The sequence below is a fragment of the Mesoplodon mirus genome (assembly GCF_964341445.2).
Source record: "Mesoplodon mirus genome assembly, chromosome: 13".
In the NCBI taxonomy this organism is placed as follows: domain Eukaryota; kingdom Metazoa; phylum Chordata; class Mammalia; order Artiodactyla; family Ziphiidae; genus Mesoplodon; species Mesoplodon mirus.
Genome location: NC_138989.1, coordinates 19,955,451 through 19,972,801, shown reverse-complemented (window position 1 = coordinate 19,972,801; position 17,351 = coordinate 19,955,451). Strand labels below are relative to the sequence as shown.

General features: G+C 51.9%; 1 protein-coding gene across 1 annotated transcript in view; it reads right to left on the bottom strand.

Moving 5' to 3' along the window:
• The window catches only part of MYO18B (myosin XVIIIB), a 227,522-nt gene that overhangs the window by 178,185 nt on the left and 31,986 nt on the right, over window positions 1–17,351 (bottom strand). The window lies entirely within an intron of this gene.

The following is a 17,351-nucleotide window of genomic DNA, read 5'->3' as shown; positions in this document are numbered from 1 at the left end:
CCAGCCACATATCCAACAATCTAACCACCCTCCCCTTTATTCAACAGATATTTCTGGAGCTCTTACTATGGGACAGGCACTGTGTCAGCCTCTGGGAAATCGGTGATGAGCAAGACAAAGTGTCTGCCCTCATGGAGCTTACAGTCTTTTGAGAGAGGGAGACAATAAACAAGTAAGCAAATAAATATTTCAGGTGATGAAATTATAAAGTTATTTTTTCCCTCTAAGGAGAAAATAAAACAGGGTGATGGGGTCAAGAGAAACTGAGGGAGTGGCTTTGGATGCAAGGTGGTCAGAGGCGGCTCTATATGAGGATGTGATAGGTGGACTGGGGGTAAAGATGAGACGGAGCTGGCCACACAAAGAAACAGGGAAACGCTTTAGAGGCAGAAGGAGGAGGTGGTGCAAAGGCCCTGAGGCAGGAATGAGCATGATGTGTTAGGGAAGTGCCAAGAAGGTCAGCATGGCTGGGATGTAAGCGGGGAGGGGAGTAACCAGACGAGGCTGGAGAAGCAATGGGGAACCTCTCTATGGACTATTATAATGCCACTTAACATCAGCATCAAAGACCGTACAACATGGTCAATTCTTATTTTCAAAATGTTAAATGAAATGGACTAGAAAATCACACCACAGTATGACATCAATTGTGTAAATCACTCTAAACTGCTATAAAAACAAATAACGAAAAGGAAATATATCCAAATACGAACAATCACAGGGTAGGGGAATTTTTTATTTTCCAAACTTTCTGAAGTGGTTCTGCACTAACTTTGTAATCCAAATTTTAAAAAATAATGACTTAGGGGCTTCCCTGGTGGCGCAGTGGTTGAGAGCCCGCCTGCTGATGCAGGGGACACGGGTTCGTGCCCCGGTCCGGGAAGATCCCACATGCCGTGGAGCGGCTGGGCCCGTAAGCCATGGCCGCTGAGCCTGCGCATCCGGAGCCTGTGCTCCGCAACGGGAGAGGCCACAACAGTGAGAGGCCTGTGTACAGCAAAAAAAAAAAAAAAAAAAAGACTTATTAAAGCAAACACTAGCTCCATCCTTAAGTAATTTTCTCCCAACTCCTATCTTCCCATAAATGTGTTTCCTTCTTTGAAATAAGAATCACAGGTACCAACAGAGATTTCTCAATCCATCAGAAAGAGATCTTAAGGGCCCAATTCCTCAAACAGACATCTTAAAGAATCTAGATTCCTGGTTTAAGAAAAATTTGGAAATTTGGAAAAAGACTTTATCTGGGGCCTTGACAATACCCAGGAAGAAGGAGTTCTGGCCACTGCTTATCGAGGTCCTCCTACATGCCAGTTATTCAGCATTGATTATCTCAAGAACAGCATTTTATTACCTCCATTTTAGAGACTAAATCTCAGCTTTATCAGAGAGGTTACATGGCTAGTAAAAAAGTCCTGCCACTTTATTTTTATTTTTTTTAATTAATTGATTTGGGGGGGGGGCGCTGCATAGGGTCTTCGTTGCTGCGTGCGGGCTTTCTCTAGTTGCAGTGAGCGGGGCCTACTCTTCGTTGCGGTGCTCGGACTTCTCATTGCAGTGGCTTCTCTTGTTGCGGAGCATGGGCTCTAGGCACATGGGCTTCAGTAGTTGTAGCGTGTGGGTTTAGTAGTTGCGGCACATGGGCCCTAGAGCATGCAGGCTTCAGTAGTTGCAGTGCATGTGCTCAGTAGTTGCAGCACGTGGGCCCTAGAGTGCGTGGGCTTCAGTAGTTGTGGCTCACGGGCTCTAGAGCACATGCTCAGTAGTTGTGGCACATGGGCTCAGTTGCTCTGCGGCATGTGGGATCTTCCCGGACCAGGGATCAAACCCATGTCCCCTGCATTGGCAGGTGGATTCTTAACCACTGAGCCACCAGCAAAGTCCCCTGCCACTTTAAAAAATGGTGAGGAAGGTAACAACGATGGTGGTGATGACGTGGTGATGGTGGAGGTGATGGTGGAGATAAGATGATGGTGATGATAGTAGTTACCACTCAGTGACCCCATTTTATTCAACATCTCAACTTTGTTCAGCTCATGGCTTTTGGAGTCAGAAAGCCTGTCTTGGAGTTCCAGGTGTGACACAGAAAAAAACTCAATACATGCAAGTTGTAATTACTTATTATCATTACTATTATTGAATCTTCACAAAAGTCCTCGAAAGCAGTATTATTCCCATTTTACAGATGAGAAAACTGATTCGGAAAAGTCACCAGAAATCAAACTAAGTGGAAGAACTATTTCCCCAAAATCAATCCTTGTAATGTTGTCACCTTTAGGAAATTTGTCAAATCCTTGTGTCCCTAGATAGGACTTTCTTTTAAATGGACTCACTAATCTTTTTCACGTACATAAATACCTTGTGAAAGGAAATGTTATAGCACTAACTTAAACAAGAACCCATTTGTTGAAGGAGGTCATTGAGAGGATATGACCACCAGGTGACCTGCGAGCTGGCCCTGGGCAACTGGAAGCTCCTCAGCCCTTCCCCTGCCCTTGGAATATACATTCAGCCCCTCCCCGACTCCCACGGTGGCAGCTGTTACAAGGACACAGCCTTGAGAGAGCGAGGTGTTACTGAGACCATCCAGAAGGTCTCCGTGACTGAGCCCAGTTCAGGCCTCTATAAACTTTAAGACTCTGGCAGGCGGGGGTGGAGACCTACCCTTCTTGCAGCATCCAAGACAAGCCTTGTATGTCAGTTCCCTTGCACATTACACCTGCCACCCACCAATCTGGAGTGGCTGCCTCTTTCTTCAGTCTCTCCCTGCCCTCCACCACAGTGGGGGCCAGTTTCTGAACCAACACTCTTATCACTTGTCACAGATAGAAAATAGAAATACATACAATACGCGCACAGAAATACCATTAGATTCTAATTAGATACAGTTACCTGGGAGTCCAAGGTCTGCTTTCTCTTTGTTGAAAAAGAGAGATTAGCAAGTATTACAGAGAGGAGTTAAAGGCTACTGGCCCTGAATGAGATTTCCTTCTTCCTGTGATGGGGTTGAAAGTGAATTCAACAGGAGATGACTGTCTAGGTGGGCAACGTCCTGTCCCTCTCCTGCCCCATCACCTCCACTGCCACCCTCTGAAACAGTCTCCCACACTCTGCCCACAGTGACCTATAGCCTCACTGAGCTGGGGAGAGCTCATGAAGGGGCTCAGCAATGGTTGTTTCTGAAAAGAGGAGCAGGAAATGGACTGGGCAGGACTCCTTAGGTCCCGCCTAACTTAAGGGGCATATTTCCAAGTGTGCTGAGCAGCATCCCACTGGTGAAACCCAGGAGGCATATGGGAGCTCTGCCGGGAAAATGTATTTCTGCTTCCAGCTCCCGAAGGCTGGCCAGGCACCAAATCCAAACCCGTGGGCCCCTCTGTCTTCGTCCAGACCTAGGTGGAGGCTGAGAACTCTGGGGCAGCACCTGCAGTGAGGAGAAAGGGGACTGGACAGGAACACAGGCACCGGAGCAGACAGGGTCTGGGTCCTGTTCCCGTCATTCCCAGCTGTCAGCCCTTGGACCAGTCTCACAGCCTTTTTGAGCCTCAGTTTCTTCATCTGCAAAACAGAGTCATAAAACCTCAAACACCTCTTCGCTGGGCTGCAAGGACTGGGCGAGATGGTGGCACGTGAGGCTCTCAGCAGAGCACCTGGCCCTGAGAAGGTGCTGGACAAATTTGAATTTCCTCCTCCACCTGCAAAACTAAAGAGGGCACCATTCACCCCAACTCGGATTGCCCCGTCCTGGGGCTGCAGGGACTCCTCCACAAGACCTGTCTGTTGCTTCACCGAGAGCATGTGTGGAAGGGATAGTGAACTGGTGAACTCCGGATGCCGGTCACGCCCAGGGACTCCGAGCCCACCGAGGTCATTTCTCCTCCAAGGAAAGGCGGGCACACGCTGGGCTCAGCACTCCCCACCAACCTACCCAAAGCCGGGAACAGAGCTATCCTCGGAATGCCACCGAGGTTGGAGACGCCAGTATACAGAGGGCTCCAGCCCCCATGAAGCCGTCACCAAACGAGCGAGGACAGCCACCAAGCAGGGAGCGTGTGCCAGGTGCCAGGCACTGTGCTAGCACGCCCCCCACCTCATCGCTTTCCTCTTCGAAGCCCCTGAGATCATCCAGATGTGGAACGGAGTAGGTCAGGTCTCGTTTCCTGTCCAAGGTGGTTCCAGGAGTGAGGGGCAGAGGGGGATTCCCACCCTCCCGTGCTGATGTCACACCGTGTGCAGCCGCCCGCTGTTCTGTGCCAGCAGAGGTCTGTGTGGTCACTGCTCTGGCTTAAAAGAGCTGGCACGAGGAAGCGTTCAATAAACATTAATATGGTGAGTGATGAAATGAAACAAGGAGTCAATGACAAAATTAACATTTCTCACTGATGGCCAGCCCTGCCCAAAGTGGCAGATCTCCAAGACTTGGGAGATAGAAACAGTGTTTCCCTCTCCCCCACAAACCAGCCCATCTGAACCTTAGAGCCGCCTTCTCTAACAGGAAAGATCAAATAGAAGATACAACAAAAGGGAGAGAGGCAGAGAGACACAGAGAGGGAAAGGCAACGAGCCAGAGATGGAAACAGACAGACAGGACCAAAAAAATCTTGGAGGGGAGGGTCTGTGGATTTTTCCCCGCCTCGTAGCCCACCCCGTAGGGGATCACACACTCTATCAGGATGCTTTCTTGCCATACAGCAGGAGGCGAGGAGGCTGTGCCCAGAATGACCCCAATGCCAAGTGCAGAGATCATTTCAGGCATGTGCGTTTGGCTGCAGCCATTCTGCTGGTCACTGGTGGGAAACAGGACCCCATGGCAGGCGGGCCCAGGGTTCGGCTCTGCGATGGGCTTTCATGCACACCATCTAGGAATCCTCGGCCTCTTCTTCTGCAAACATCACACAAGGACATGTGATGGTGAACCGCAAGAAATGCTCCCTGGTGCCCCACCCGTCACCCACCCTCTGTCTCACCCATCCAAGAAAAAGGTTCAGAACGCAAACGCCCAACAGTATTACAAAGGCGACCTTAACATCACAGCATCAGACAGCAGCACCTACAGTACCCCTTCCCAGGGCCAGGCACTGGGCTTGGACACTGGACACCGCCGCCTCATTTAACCCGTCCTGCAGCCCTACGAGGCCAGTGCTAATATCGCCCCTTGACTTATGAGAACACTGAGCCGCAGAGAGGGTGACCTTCCAAGGTCATGCACCTGGTAAGTGGCAGAGGCAGGATTTGAACTCAAGCCTTCTCACTCCAGCTCTCAATATGCTAAGCACGGGCCCGTGCAGAGGAGCTTTCTCTCATAAGGGGGTACAGTTCCGAAACCAGAGTCTAAGGTGAAATATCAAGTACCCTTAAAATTACCCTGAGGATCTCTTAAATTGCCCATAACGTACAGTACTGTAGCGTATTTCCCTAAGTCCAACACTGCCAGCTTCCCCTCCAGTGGAACACCAAAGGAAATGGGTCGCTTGCCTTTAGGGCCCATGACATATGAAAAAATACGTATATGTAACCACTGGCCTCACATTTGCCTTTGCATGGCTGGATTTACATAAATACAATGCATGTCTGATAGGACCGCCCACCCTTGAAACAGTTCTATATTAAAGAACTACTTGCAAATACCAGCTCTATTATTGTGCTCAGCGACAAATGGCCCATGCATCTCGCCATGGCCTGGAAGATGCACACCTGGACAGGTCTACACGGGGCGGGAGGACGGTTTTATGACCTTGGCTGATCTCCCAACTGCCCTGTGAGGTCTGCAGGCTGAATACTCTTAGGCCTGATTTATAGTCGAGGCCACCAAGACCCAGCAAGGGATACCGCCCTGCCCTGAGTCACACAGCTGGTAAACAGCTGAGCTAGAACTTGAGTCTAGGTCCCCGGACCCCCAGGTCACGGCATGGGGTTAAGGACGGCTCTGGTACTCCCAACATCCCATGTTAGACCTAGCTTGAGCATACACGTGGGCTGTAGGTCAGGTCAAAAGGAAACGGGGGCAGACTTCAGAAGGCAACATGGTGGGTGGACCAGAGCAGAGCTGTTGCTGCCCCACAGTGTCCCCTGGGGCTTCCTGTGCTCCCTACAGCTGAGGGCCTTCTCTTGTACTGGCATTTGCTGAAGCACAGGGCATGGGATGTGGCACGGAATTAACATTCCCAGCCTTCAAGCAGTGACAAAGGTAAGGCCCTCTGAGTGCGATAACTCGGGTGCGTGCTCTACGCTGCCCCCCAGAGGTCCCTAGTGGGAAGAGCCCCAGTTGCTCACAGCGGCAGCTGGTTTTGGTGACACTCTTTTGTGTGTGTGTGTGTGATACGCGGGCCTCTCACTGTTGTGGCCTCTCCCATTGCGGAGCACAGGCTCCGGACGCGCAGGCTCAGGGGCCATGGCTCACGGGCCCAGCCACTCCGCGGCATGTGGGATCTTCCCAGACCGGGGCACGAACCCGTGTCCCCTGCATCAGCAGGCAGACTCTCAACCACTGCGCCACCAGGGAAGCCCTGGTGACACTCTTTTTGGCTGCCTTCCTTCCCTACTTCCCTTCCTCACGCCCCTCCCAGTACTTCCTGGGATCACCTCCCACATGCAAGTCTATCCCTTGAACCCTTGTCTCAGCAGCTGCACCCATTTAAAGTGCCAAGGCTCAGAGAGGGCCTCAGAAGGTTCTCTGAAAGGGAGCCAAGTTCTTGGCACGTTGCTCTGTTGTGTGTGCGACTTTGTGTGTCATTCAGAAGCCATCTGCACACCTGAGGTGAGGCCTGGCCCCAGCCAATGTGCTACCAAGGGCAGGGCTGAGTCAGAAACTCCCCGGGTGGCCAAAGGGATATGGAGCGGGGCACAGAAGCCACGCGGCTGGGGTTCCGAGTTTCCCAAAGGGGCTCCTCATAGCGGTTGCTCCATAGTTCATCAGTGTCACTAGGGAAAAATGAATTCTGTATTATACCAATTTGGTCATTGCTTTGGTGAAACAAGTTTCTTAACTTTGGGCCATCTCAGAGCCTTTAAAGTATATCATACGACGTTCCAAGAAGGGGATGTTCTGTTCAGACTTATTTGGCCTTGGAATGCTTTTATAGAGTATCTTGATCTCATGTCCCAGGAGACACCGGTTTAGGAAATACTGGCTTAGCTGAGAGAGCCCTCGATCAACCAGGTGACTGCGGGCAATCTGCTTTACCTCGGTCACTTGCCCAAGATCACTCTGCTGGTAAGAGGCAGGCGGGGATTTGAATAGAAGAATGAATAAAGGAGAAACGAGAAAAAGAAAAAAAGGAAGGAGTAAGGGAAAGTTATGCAACTGTAGTTTCTGAACTGCTCAGATCCACCTGCAAAGGCAGGTTTTTCTGTTTATGCTCAATACAAAAAAAAAAAAAAAAAAAAAACCCGAGAAAAAGAGAAAGAGGAAAAAATAACATGACCGTTCTCCCCTCATGCACCGTGAGTTCAATTGCTATCAATTACTGTGACCTCCTACATTCATGAATAACCAAGTTATCTCTCCTTCCAACAGTAGCCAGGCTGCTGCTGAACTACTGAATGTTATGTGACTTAGTTATAACGCCGGCGCACCCGGTTCACATTTCCTCACACAGAGGTTTACGGTTCGGAGGCCTGTGAAGGAGGAGGCCACCTGCAGGGAACAGATAAGCCTAAAAGGCTGTGGGTGCTACGAGAAAAGGCAGCGCTCCAGAAACAGACTGCACAGGTTCAAATCCCACCTCCGCTGCCAAAAGCCACGTGATGTTGGGGAAACCGTGTCACCTCTTTGTGCCTCAGTTTTCTCCCCTGTAAAGTGGGAATCTACCCCATGGAGTCCTTGTGAAGCGTCAGCGTGGTTCCAGATGCAGATCGCTTAGCACAGGATCTGCTGGATAAATGTCTAGAATTATGATCACACTCTGAGAATTCTGCCCAGGGACGTCAGGTCAAGTTCAATTGTTGGGATCCTGGAAAATGGGACTGTCTTAAAGGCCACAACTTTGAGTCTCTTCCTGCTTCTTAGGGCTCCCACCTGTTCCTGCTGTTCCCGGGTGCCACACAGCCCTGCAAACCTGGACAGACCTTAGAGAAAATCACCTGTCCATCTGCAGTCAGCGCACCCCGTAAGGCCTGGCCAACAAGCCGTCAATAAATCGCTGCTCAGTCACTCATAATCCAACATAAATCACTGCTCATGCCCTATCAACTGGAAAGATAACACGTGGACCACCCCTGATGCTCTAGCATTCTGGACAAAGAGGGCTTGCCGGACAAATCAGCTGGGGCAGCATCCAATTAAACCAACCAAAATGGGCTGCTTCCCTGCAGGACTGCTCTAACCTTGAGTATGCCAACGTGCATCGGGAGCTGACAGGAGAAGGGGAGCATGGGTAGGGGTCTCCTGGACTAATTTGATCAAGAGACTTAAGGGGAAAGGCGTGGCATCTTTGGGATGTTGGGCAGTTGTGGAAAGAACCAGAGGCTGGGCATCCAAAGGCAGTTTCCACCTGGCTGCAAGATCTCAAACAGGAAAACTCACCTCTCTGAGCCTCAGTTTCCACATCTGTACAATGGGATGGCTCCTCTCCCAATGGGTCATTATAAGGATGAAACAAGACACTGGGTGTGAAACTGCCTGGGAGTGTCCCTAGGGCAGGTAATCCGACTTGAGAAGCGGAGTCACCAGGGAGACCTCAGTCGAAGGCATCACTCATCAGCTGGGGGAACTGCAGGAGCAAAGGCTCAGGGGTGGAACCAACAGCTGGTGAGTGACCTGTGTGAGGTCACACAGCTAGTGAGGCAGAAGCCAGGATTAAACCCGGCTCTGGCTGGCCCCCAGTCCAACGCTCTTTCCATATTCAAGGGTCCCTCACCAAGGTAGACTGAGCAGGGGTCCCCCTCAACTTATCACACTGTCTCCTTTGAAGCTGGGGCCCAAGGGAAGCCCAGGAACAACAGCTGGTGTTTCCAGAGTACTCACCACATGCCTGGCACTTAATTTCATCAGTGCAAGAACCATATGAAAAGGTATGATTACTAATTCCCCATTTATTGATGACACTGTGGACCACCCGGCAGAACGTGGCATGAAGAATAGGGAGAAAGGCTTCAAAGACAGAACTCCTCAGTCCCAAATTGAGCTCCTCCCTTTCCTGAGTCCAGGACCTTAGATAACTGCCTTTATCTCTCTGAGCCTCCACTGACTCACCCATAACCCACCATATAGGGTTACAAGGATTAAATGGAATAACCATGCACAGCACTTAGATCATGCCTGGCAGAGAGCAGATTCTCAGTAGACAGTAACGCTTACTAACCCCATCATTAGCATCATCATCATTGCTGTCAGCAGTATTGTTATGCTCTGTCACTGAAGGGTGAGACATGCATGTACGGTGAGGTCCTCCCTGAGCCACAGCCTCCTGGAGTCTCTGATAAGCAAGACTAAAAGAGACACCAGAGAGTATCCATCCATCCCCATTGGGCAAGTCCTTTCCCCTCTCTGAGCCTCAGTTTCCTCATCTGTAAAATGCGGTAATGGTGCCTACTCCAGGGGATCATTGAGATGGCCAAAGCTCTTAGAATAGTACCTGCACCTTGTCAGCACTGGATAAATGTCAGCTGCTGTTATTTCTTATGGGAAACAGAGGCCAGAAAGAGGGGAGGGGCTTTTGCAGGGCCACCCAGCATGAGTGGCTAAGCCAACCTGAAGTCGGGTCTCTCAGGGGTTCCATCCTCCTCCCCCTGCCCTCCTGAAGCCCGGGACTGCCGGCAGGGAAGCCTTCTAGCATCAGCCACTTCAGGGACTTGTGGCTTTTATAATATAACTGTTTACATCCCACAGCCGCCATTCCAGCTTAACAAATGAATTCAATATGCTTAGAAAATGCAGAATCAATCCTTGCCTGTGGCCCAGAATAGGCCCAGCTGTGGCAGCTGTCGGGCAGAGAGCCAAGCCACCAGCTGGGGGCCTGTGGGCATGGGAAGGCAGGCGGAGGACAGGGTCCAGGCGGGACCAGCCTCGGGGGTGCGGGGCCTGCTCTAGGGCCACATGGTAATCCTCTCTCAATCCCGCAGCACCGGTGCCAGGGATTGGCGCCTCGCAGACGGGGACATGGAGGCCCCAGGCCTTGCTCGGGCCACCACACCTCTGCTCACCGAGGCTCTTCTGTCTGGAGCATCCTCCCTGATTTCCGCTCTGTTTGGGAGATTTGGTTCAAGGGTCCCAGGCCCTAGGACCCCTTGGGTGGGGCTGACCCCTCTGAACTTTGGGTGTCTCCTGCCTAGAATTTTCTCCTGGCGTCTCCAACGCACCTGTCTGGGTCTCCCTCCCTTGATCAGATGGAAATTTCGTCTTGGAATGTAAGAATGGCGTTGCCGAGGGCCTACCATCCAATAGGCATAGAGGAGAAGAAGAAAAGGAAGAGAGAAAGAGGGAGAGGAGGGAGAGGAGAGAGGAAGGAGAGCAGTAAGGGGGGAGCGGAGGGGGAAGAGGGCGAGTGGGGGAGGAGGAGTGGGGGAGGAGGAAAAGGATGGAGAAAAGGAGGCCACGGGGGGCGGGTGGGGAGGACGGAGCAGCATGAATGCAGCCACGGCCCAGGTGTTCAGAGACCCAGACTCCAGTCCCACATCCCCCCCAGGCTTGTGAGGCTGCAGTGAGCCGACTCTTGTGAATACAGGCAGGGGAATCAAGCTGTGTCCATGGAAATGTTCAACCTCAAACACGCCCCCTGGTCCAGCAGGCCCAGGCCCAGGCCACCACGGCTCCAGAACGCTCACCCCTGCACCGCCTCTACATACAGGGATGTATGCCCCCCAAAGCAGGAGACTGCCCAAACGCTCATCAACTGGAGAAGTGCGACACCGACTGAGGCCCCCTCGCCGGGCAAGCCCTGTAGTTAGGGGAGAGAACAGGGGCGCTGCTGTGAGCCACGGGCAGAGAGGCCCCGGCACACGGAGAAGCAGAGCACGTGGAAATGCAGCCGGTGTGAACTTGTTTATATTATAACAGCGACAGCCAGCCACCCCCGTAGTTGTCATGTGCACAGGCGTAGCTCGTGCTCAGTCTGCAAGGCCTGAGGGTGAGGCCTACACTGGGGACACAGTGACACAGCCACGGCCACTCTCTGCTTTTGAGAGGGACTGCAGACACGTCCGCAGCCACAACTGGGGGAAGGCGTCAGGGACTCGATGTGTTACTGTTCCAGCTACTTATGAATCTATGATGATTCCAAATTAAAAAGTTTAAGAGGAAAAAAAAAAAGCCAGCCTGTTAGGGTAGTGGAACTAGCCTGGATCACACGGTCACGGTGGACACAGGACATGACATGACACATCTGTCAAATCCCAGAGAATGTACAACACCAAGGGCAAACCCCAAGGTAAACTGAGGACTTCGGTTAATAACTGTGTATCAGTATTGGCTCATCAGTTGTAATAAATGTCACCTTTGCACCTTAACAACGGTCACCTTTAAGGTCAGGAGGATCAAGGGAGTCAGGGGGGACCTGCTTTCGACATTCTGTGTTCGTCTGTATTGTTTCCATTTTTCATAGGAAGACAACTTTACAGTATTATTTGTGCAGTTGTTTTAAAACAATAAAAAGAGTAAAACACTCACCAAGTGCTTGAATATATGGTGATTGCTTTGCATGGACAGCATCACTGTTGCTACTCCCCGTGGCCTTCTGTGCTCAGGGTCTTATCTGGGCTTGGGAAGCATCAGGCCACCTCCTCCTATCCTTGGACGGACTCCCCTGGCTGCTAGGTGTCGGGCGGGGTCCCAGCAGAAGGTAGGGGGCTGGGTCCCTGTCATCATTACAATCGTCTCTGCTTCCTGCAGGCCCCTCGGCGCCCCCCGAGTCACGGTCCCATCCATTCAGGGACTGATGTCTTTACTAGGACAGGCGCGGAGTGGTGGCCGACTGGCAGCCTCCCTCCATCACTCCATTACAGGGCCCCCCCTGGGTTATACATGGGCCCGACTGCATCATATATTAGGCAATGGGGTCAGCAACAAGTAGACCGGCAAATTTAGTAAAGGACAAATTAAACCTCCCATCAGCCTTCAGAGCCAAAGGAAAGCAAAGCAACTCGGCCATCAAGGCAGATAACACATCCTTGTTATTTTGGATTCTGAGCAGTACTGTCATTTTTATGGAGTAATGAGGGACAGCGGGCAGAGTGACAAAGAGTCTCAGACTTTCTAGGGAGGGTGTACATCTCTTACAGCCACGGGACCACAGGGATTGGAGAGGATTAAAGACCAGCCCGAGTCATCTTTGTAGACTCAAGCTTTGCCGGGGAAATGCCTGGATGGTGGGCAGGTTTTCCATTAACAATAATAATAGCAATAACACAAGGGTGGCCGAGCTTTACACATTCAAACTGAATAACTTAAGCCTCCCAAGGACTGCTATCCCCATTCTACAGATGAGGACACGAAGCCTCAGAGGTGAAGAGAGTCACAGATCACGCAGGAGAACTGGGGTGAAACACAGGTCTGCCTGGCCCCAGAGCCCATGCTGTTAGCCTCGATTCCGAGCTCTCCTGCCTCGGTTCTGCTTAGCGGATGCCCTTCCAGATGAGGGAATGGAGACTGGAGACTGGAGACTGGAGACTGGGGATGGAGCTGAGAAGCTGCTCTTAGAGGGGAGGTGGAGGTCCGAGCACCCAAAATGCACCCAAGGACCGGGCCAGATGAGCGGCCTCATAGAGGAGAAGGACACTAGCTTTGGAGGCAGACAGGCACCGATTCTAACCTTGGCTCCACCACGCGGTGCCGTTTGGCCTCGGCAAAGTTACATAACCTCTCTGAGCCTCAGCAGCCTGAACTGCCAAGTGGGAATTCCCTCCCTACCTACCTGTCATGGTTGCTGTGGGAATTAAAGAAGAGAACACAGGTAAGTGACTCCCACCCTTGGGCTGACGTGCAGGACAGCAAGACCGTGGGAGCATTTTGTTCAGGGAACATTCCTGAGAAGAGGGTCGTGACTGGTTTTAATCTCACACAGCCAAGAGGTCCTGAGACAGAGAATTGTTTCTTGCTGCAAAAAGGGCTCCGAGTTCCTCCTTGATTTACTCTCCTGTGGGAAAAGGGTCTTTAGGGGCATCAGAGGATACTGGGGGGCACTGGTAATAAAAGTAGGAGCAGAAATCCCAGGAGCATCCTCCTGCCATCCCAGCAGGGAGCCGGGAAGTTATCTCCAAGCTTTGTGATGCCCTAATTCACAGCAGCAGCTCTGACAAGTGCCTGGCACTGAGCTTAGCCCTTGACATACATTTCACTTCATCTGCTCAGCAGACCTGTGAAGTCACTACTGTTTTCAATCCCACCTCACAGGTCGGAAAACTGAGTCTCAGAAAGATTAAGTTCCTTGCTCAAGACCAACATATTGCCACACCAGTATCTCTCACCCTATATGTTCTCGAACCTCGTCACTCCCCCATCCAGGGTTAGAGTCTAGACTGCCTGGCCCTTGAAGCTGTGACATAGAGCATGGCAGCAGTGACACTGCATGATAGCTGAGGCCAGCTCAGAAGAGGTGATGCAGTTTCCATGCTGCTCTCTGGAAGTTTCCTTGGAGCCCCGAAGCCGCCAGGCCACAAGGAAGCCCAAAGAGGCCCACGCTGGGGACCCGAGATCTGAGACTCGGAGAGACGGAGGTGCCCGGCTAGTCCCGGCAACTTCAGCCCCACTGTTTCTGGGTCAGCCACCCTCTGACCGCAGCCCAGCCGAGCCCTTCCAAACTGCAGATCCCCAGGAGTTTGGGGAGATAATAAAATGATCATTGTTCAAGCCATGAAACAACATGGGCTGATTTATGATGCAGCAAGGTCACGTGACCAGTCCCAAAGCTAGCAAGTGCTGGAATCCTCACTTCCACTTGAGCACAAGACTGTGTCACTCCTGACTGCTCTGACCACTACCCCACACTCTCCCTGGCCCTCAGAACCTTCCTCGAAGCTGTGGAAAGAGCACTGGACTGAGAGTCCGGAACTGGACCCCGGTTCTGAAGCTGCCGTTCACTAGCACAGAGGTTTCACCATGTGCCCTTAAGCAATGAGCTGCATTCCCTGGGGGCTTGAGTTCTCCACCCCGACCCAGCCCACGTCAGGGCAGGCTTTGATGCCAACAGATGACAAAAAGCACTTTGCAAAGAGAAGGGAGTCAGGGCTTGCTGAACCCCACCCATGTGCCAGGTGGGCAGGATGCAGCCATCACCTGACTAACGATGTAGAAGGTAGACAGGGTTTTACCATTTTACAGGCACGGAAGCTGCGGTCCAGAGAGGTGAAGTCTCTTGCACAGGTTAAATCACACAGCCAGGAGGTGGAGGAGCCTGAACTCAAGGCCGGCTCCGCCCACTGCAGGGCCCAGCGTGTCCCTCCTCCCCCGCCCTCTCCTTGTCGAGTGAGCTCCAGAGAACATCTGTTTGCTGCCATTCAAAACACATGGGTGCCAGCTGACTGTTCCATGGGCCACATTTTGCCAAAGGAAAGAAACACGAGGCTGGATAAATGGTTCCCTGATGGCTCCTGAGGGACAGCCCAGGCCATGAGTCTTGGTTCACAGCAAACCATCCCGCGTCAAATCACCCAGGGGTTTCTGCCTGCCGTACCGAAGCAGCCCCCAGTGCCCCCTCCCACGGCCTTCCCAAGGAACCCAGCAGGGACAGCGAGCCTGAGAAACGGAAAGGAGGTGGAGACAGTGCAGAGAGAGGGAAGAACACAGCCTCTTTATGACCGACCGGCCAAGCCAGGAGCCACCAGGCCTGCCCATGGGAGGCAGCCCGGAGGGAGAGCATCACTAGCACCGCAGCCGTGCGTGACACCCCCGACGGCTCCCCGCCGCCCTTTCTCCCTCTTCCAGAGGAGGCTCGGGCGAGCCCCAGGACTTGGCCGAGGTCACACACAGCTAAGTAAGAGCCCAAGCTGAGCCCTGAACCCAGGACTGGCTGACTTCGAGGTGCCCGTGTCGCTGCTCTGCCACATTCTGGGGGGGCGCCCTCTCTGACTCCGACGCTGCCCAGGGCACTGCTGATGTCAGGGTGATCCAGAGCCCCACAGGCAGCCAGACTCCTGGGGTCAAGAACACCAAGTCGTACGGGCTGGAGGGACCCCGAAGGTGGTGGGGGAAGGCCACAGTGGCAGCGCCCTGCAGGAACTCAGGGGTCAGTGGGGGCCTAATGCCACTCCCCCAAGAGAGGAGACTCAGGGGCCCCCAGGAGTGTGCTGGGGCCGTGATTGATTAAAATGATTTAATCAATCATGCCTGTGTAATGAAACCTCCATAAACCCCGAACGATGGGGCTCAGAGCGCTTCCGGGTCACTGAACACAATGAGGTGCCGGGAGGGTCACACAGTGAAGGCAGGGAAGCCCCTTGCTCTGTAACTTGCCCTGCGCATCTCTTCCGTCTGGCTGTTCCTGAGTTGTATGCCTTACGATAAACAGGCACTGGTAAGTAAAAGCCCTCCTAAGTTCTGTGAGTCATTCTAGTAAATTATCAAACCAAGGAGGGGTCTGTGGGAGCCCAACTTTATAGCTGATCCATCAGAAGTACAGGTGGCCCAAACTTATGAACAATGTCTGAAGTGGTACAGTCTTGTGGGACCGAGCCCGTAACCTGCACTAACTCCAAGTAGTATCAGGAGTGGACTAAATAGTAGGACACCCAGTTGGTGTCCGGAGAATCAGAGGACTGGTTGGTGTAAGGAAAACCCCACACATTTGGTGTCAGAAGTGTCACGAGTAAAAACAGGGCACCCCAGTGAAAAAGTGACATCACCAGCCCTTGGAGCCTGTGAGGCCAGAAGCAGCAGCACACAGGGCCAGGGAGACCAGAGGTGTCATCTCAGAGGTTAGGCTCAGTGCCTGGGCAGACCCGGGTCCAAATCCCAACTCTGGCTTTAGCTGTGTGCCCTTGGGGATGAGGATGAACCTCTCTGGCAGGCCTCAGTCTCCTCATCTGTAAAATGGGCATCTAATAGTTCTCGCTCCTCCTGGGCTAGTCTAAGGCAGTGCAGTGATATCACGTCTATAAGCACTCAGCACAGGGCCCAGGAAAACAGGTCAATTCTCCAGCAAGGAATGACCCTAACAGCCCTCTGCAAAGTCTAGGGAAGGGGAGTGATCTTTGCAGGGAGACCGGCCGTGGTTCCAAACCTCACTCTGGAACATGCTAGCTGTGCGACGTCAGGTAAACCGCATTCCTCCTCTTACAAAGCCGTGAGCCAAGTCCTGTGCTCCACACGTTTGGCCCTGACTTATTTAATCCTCATGACAAGCCTAAAAAGTGGGTGCCATCATTAGCCCCATTTTACAGAGGAGGAAACTGAGGTTCAGAGAAGCCAAGCCAGGAGGCTGACTCTTGCCCATGGCACTATCCTTCCTCACCAGGTTACTGTATGAATCCAATCAGATCAAAAGGCACAAGAGAGGTACAAGTGCTTTTGAAACCATCAAACCCTAAACCAATATTAGTGGTGGTTGTCGTTACTGCTGAAACAGTTCAAAAATCCCAAGTCCAGTTATAAGGCCTGAAATCTACCCACAGGGACTGATATTGGTTTTTAAAAACAGGATCAGGACTTTCAAAATAAGTTAAGGAAGCTGGGTGCGCTGCGAGGAGAGCATCGTTTTAATGAAGAAAAACCTGATTAACGGAAATGATTCTTAATATATTTCGAAATGATCTGTTATGACACAAAGCAAAGACATTTATATATGACTTTGAAATTCTTAATAGCTGATTTTAGAGCAACCTATTATGAAATCTTCCAAAGCAGAATATATAGTAAGTAAATCATCAAGCAGGCCTCTCAGGCAGACTGACAGCAGCTCCTCTTAAAATAATTTATAAGGTGGGATGGGAGGAGGCTGGGAGGAATTATTGCCATAATCATGTATTAATAAAATATTTATAAATGTGCCTTTCTCTTTTATCATTACAGGCAGCTACAGGTATGAGTCCTAAGCCCACATCAGAGGGGGTGCCCCATGAGCCTCAGGAGAAGAAAGTCAGGCATCAAACTTCTCTGGTGACAGGTCAATAGACTAGGGGCTCCCTTAGCCTCTGTTTTGTCACATCAGAGGCAGAGAGGGTTCAAGTGTGACAATAGAAATCGGAAGGTAGGTCCCAACCGCCTTGTTCTCTCCCTAGGCTTTGCTGAGTGCCGGGAGGGAGCAAGACTATTTATAGAGTTGAGCAAAGCAGAGAGGCATGTGGCTGTGACACCCTGGGAGAGTCACCTAACCCAGGATCAACAACACAACCTACTGGGGGACTGCCCTGAGCTAGAAGCATGGATGATCTGTCCACCACCCCCCGCCCTGGCCATTCCGTACATACCACCCCACACGTGTCCC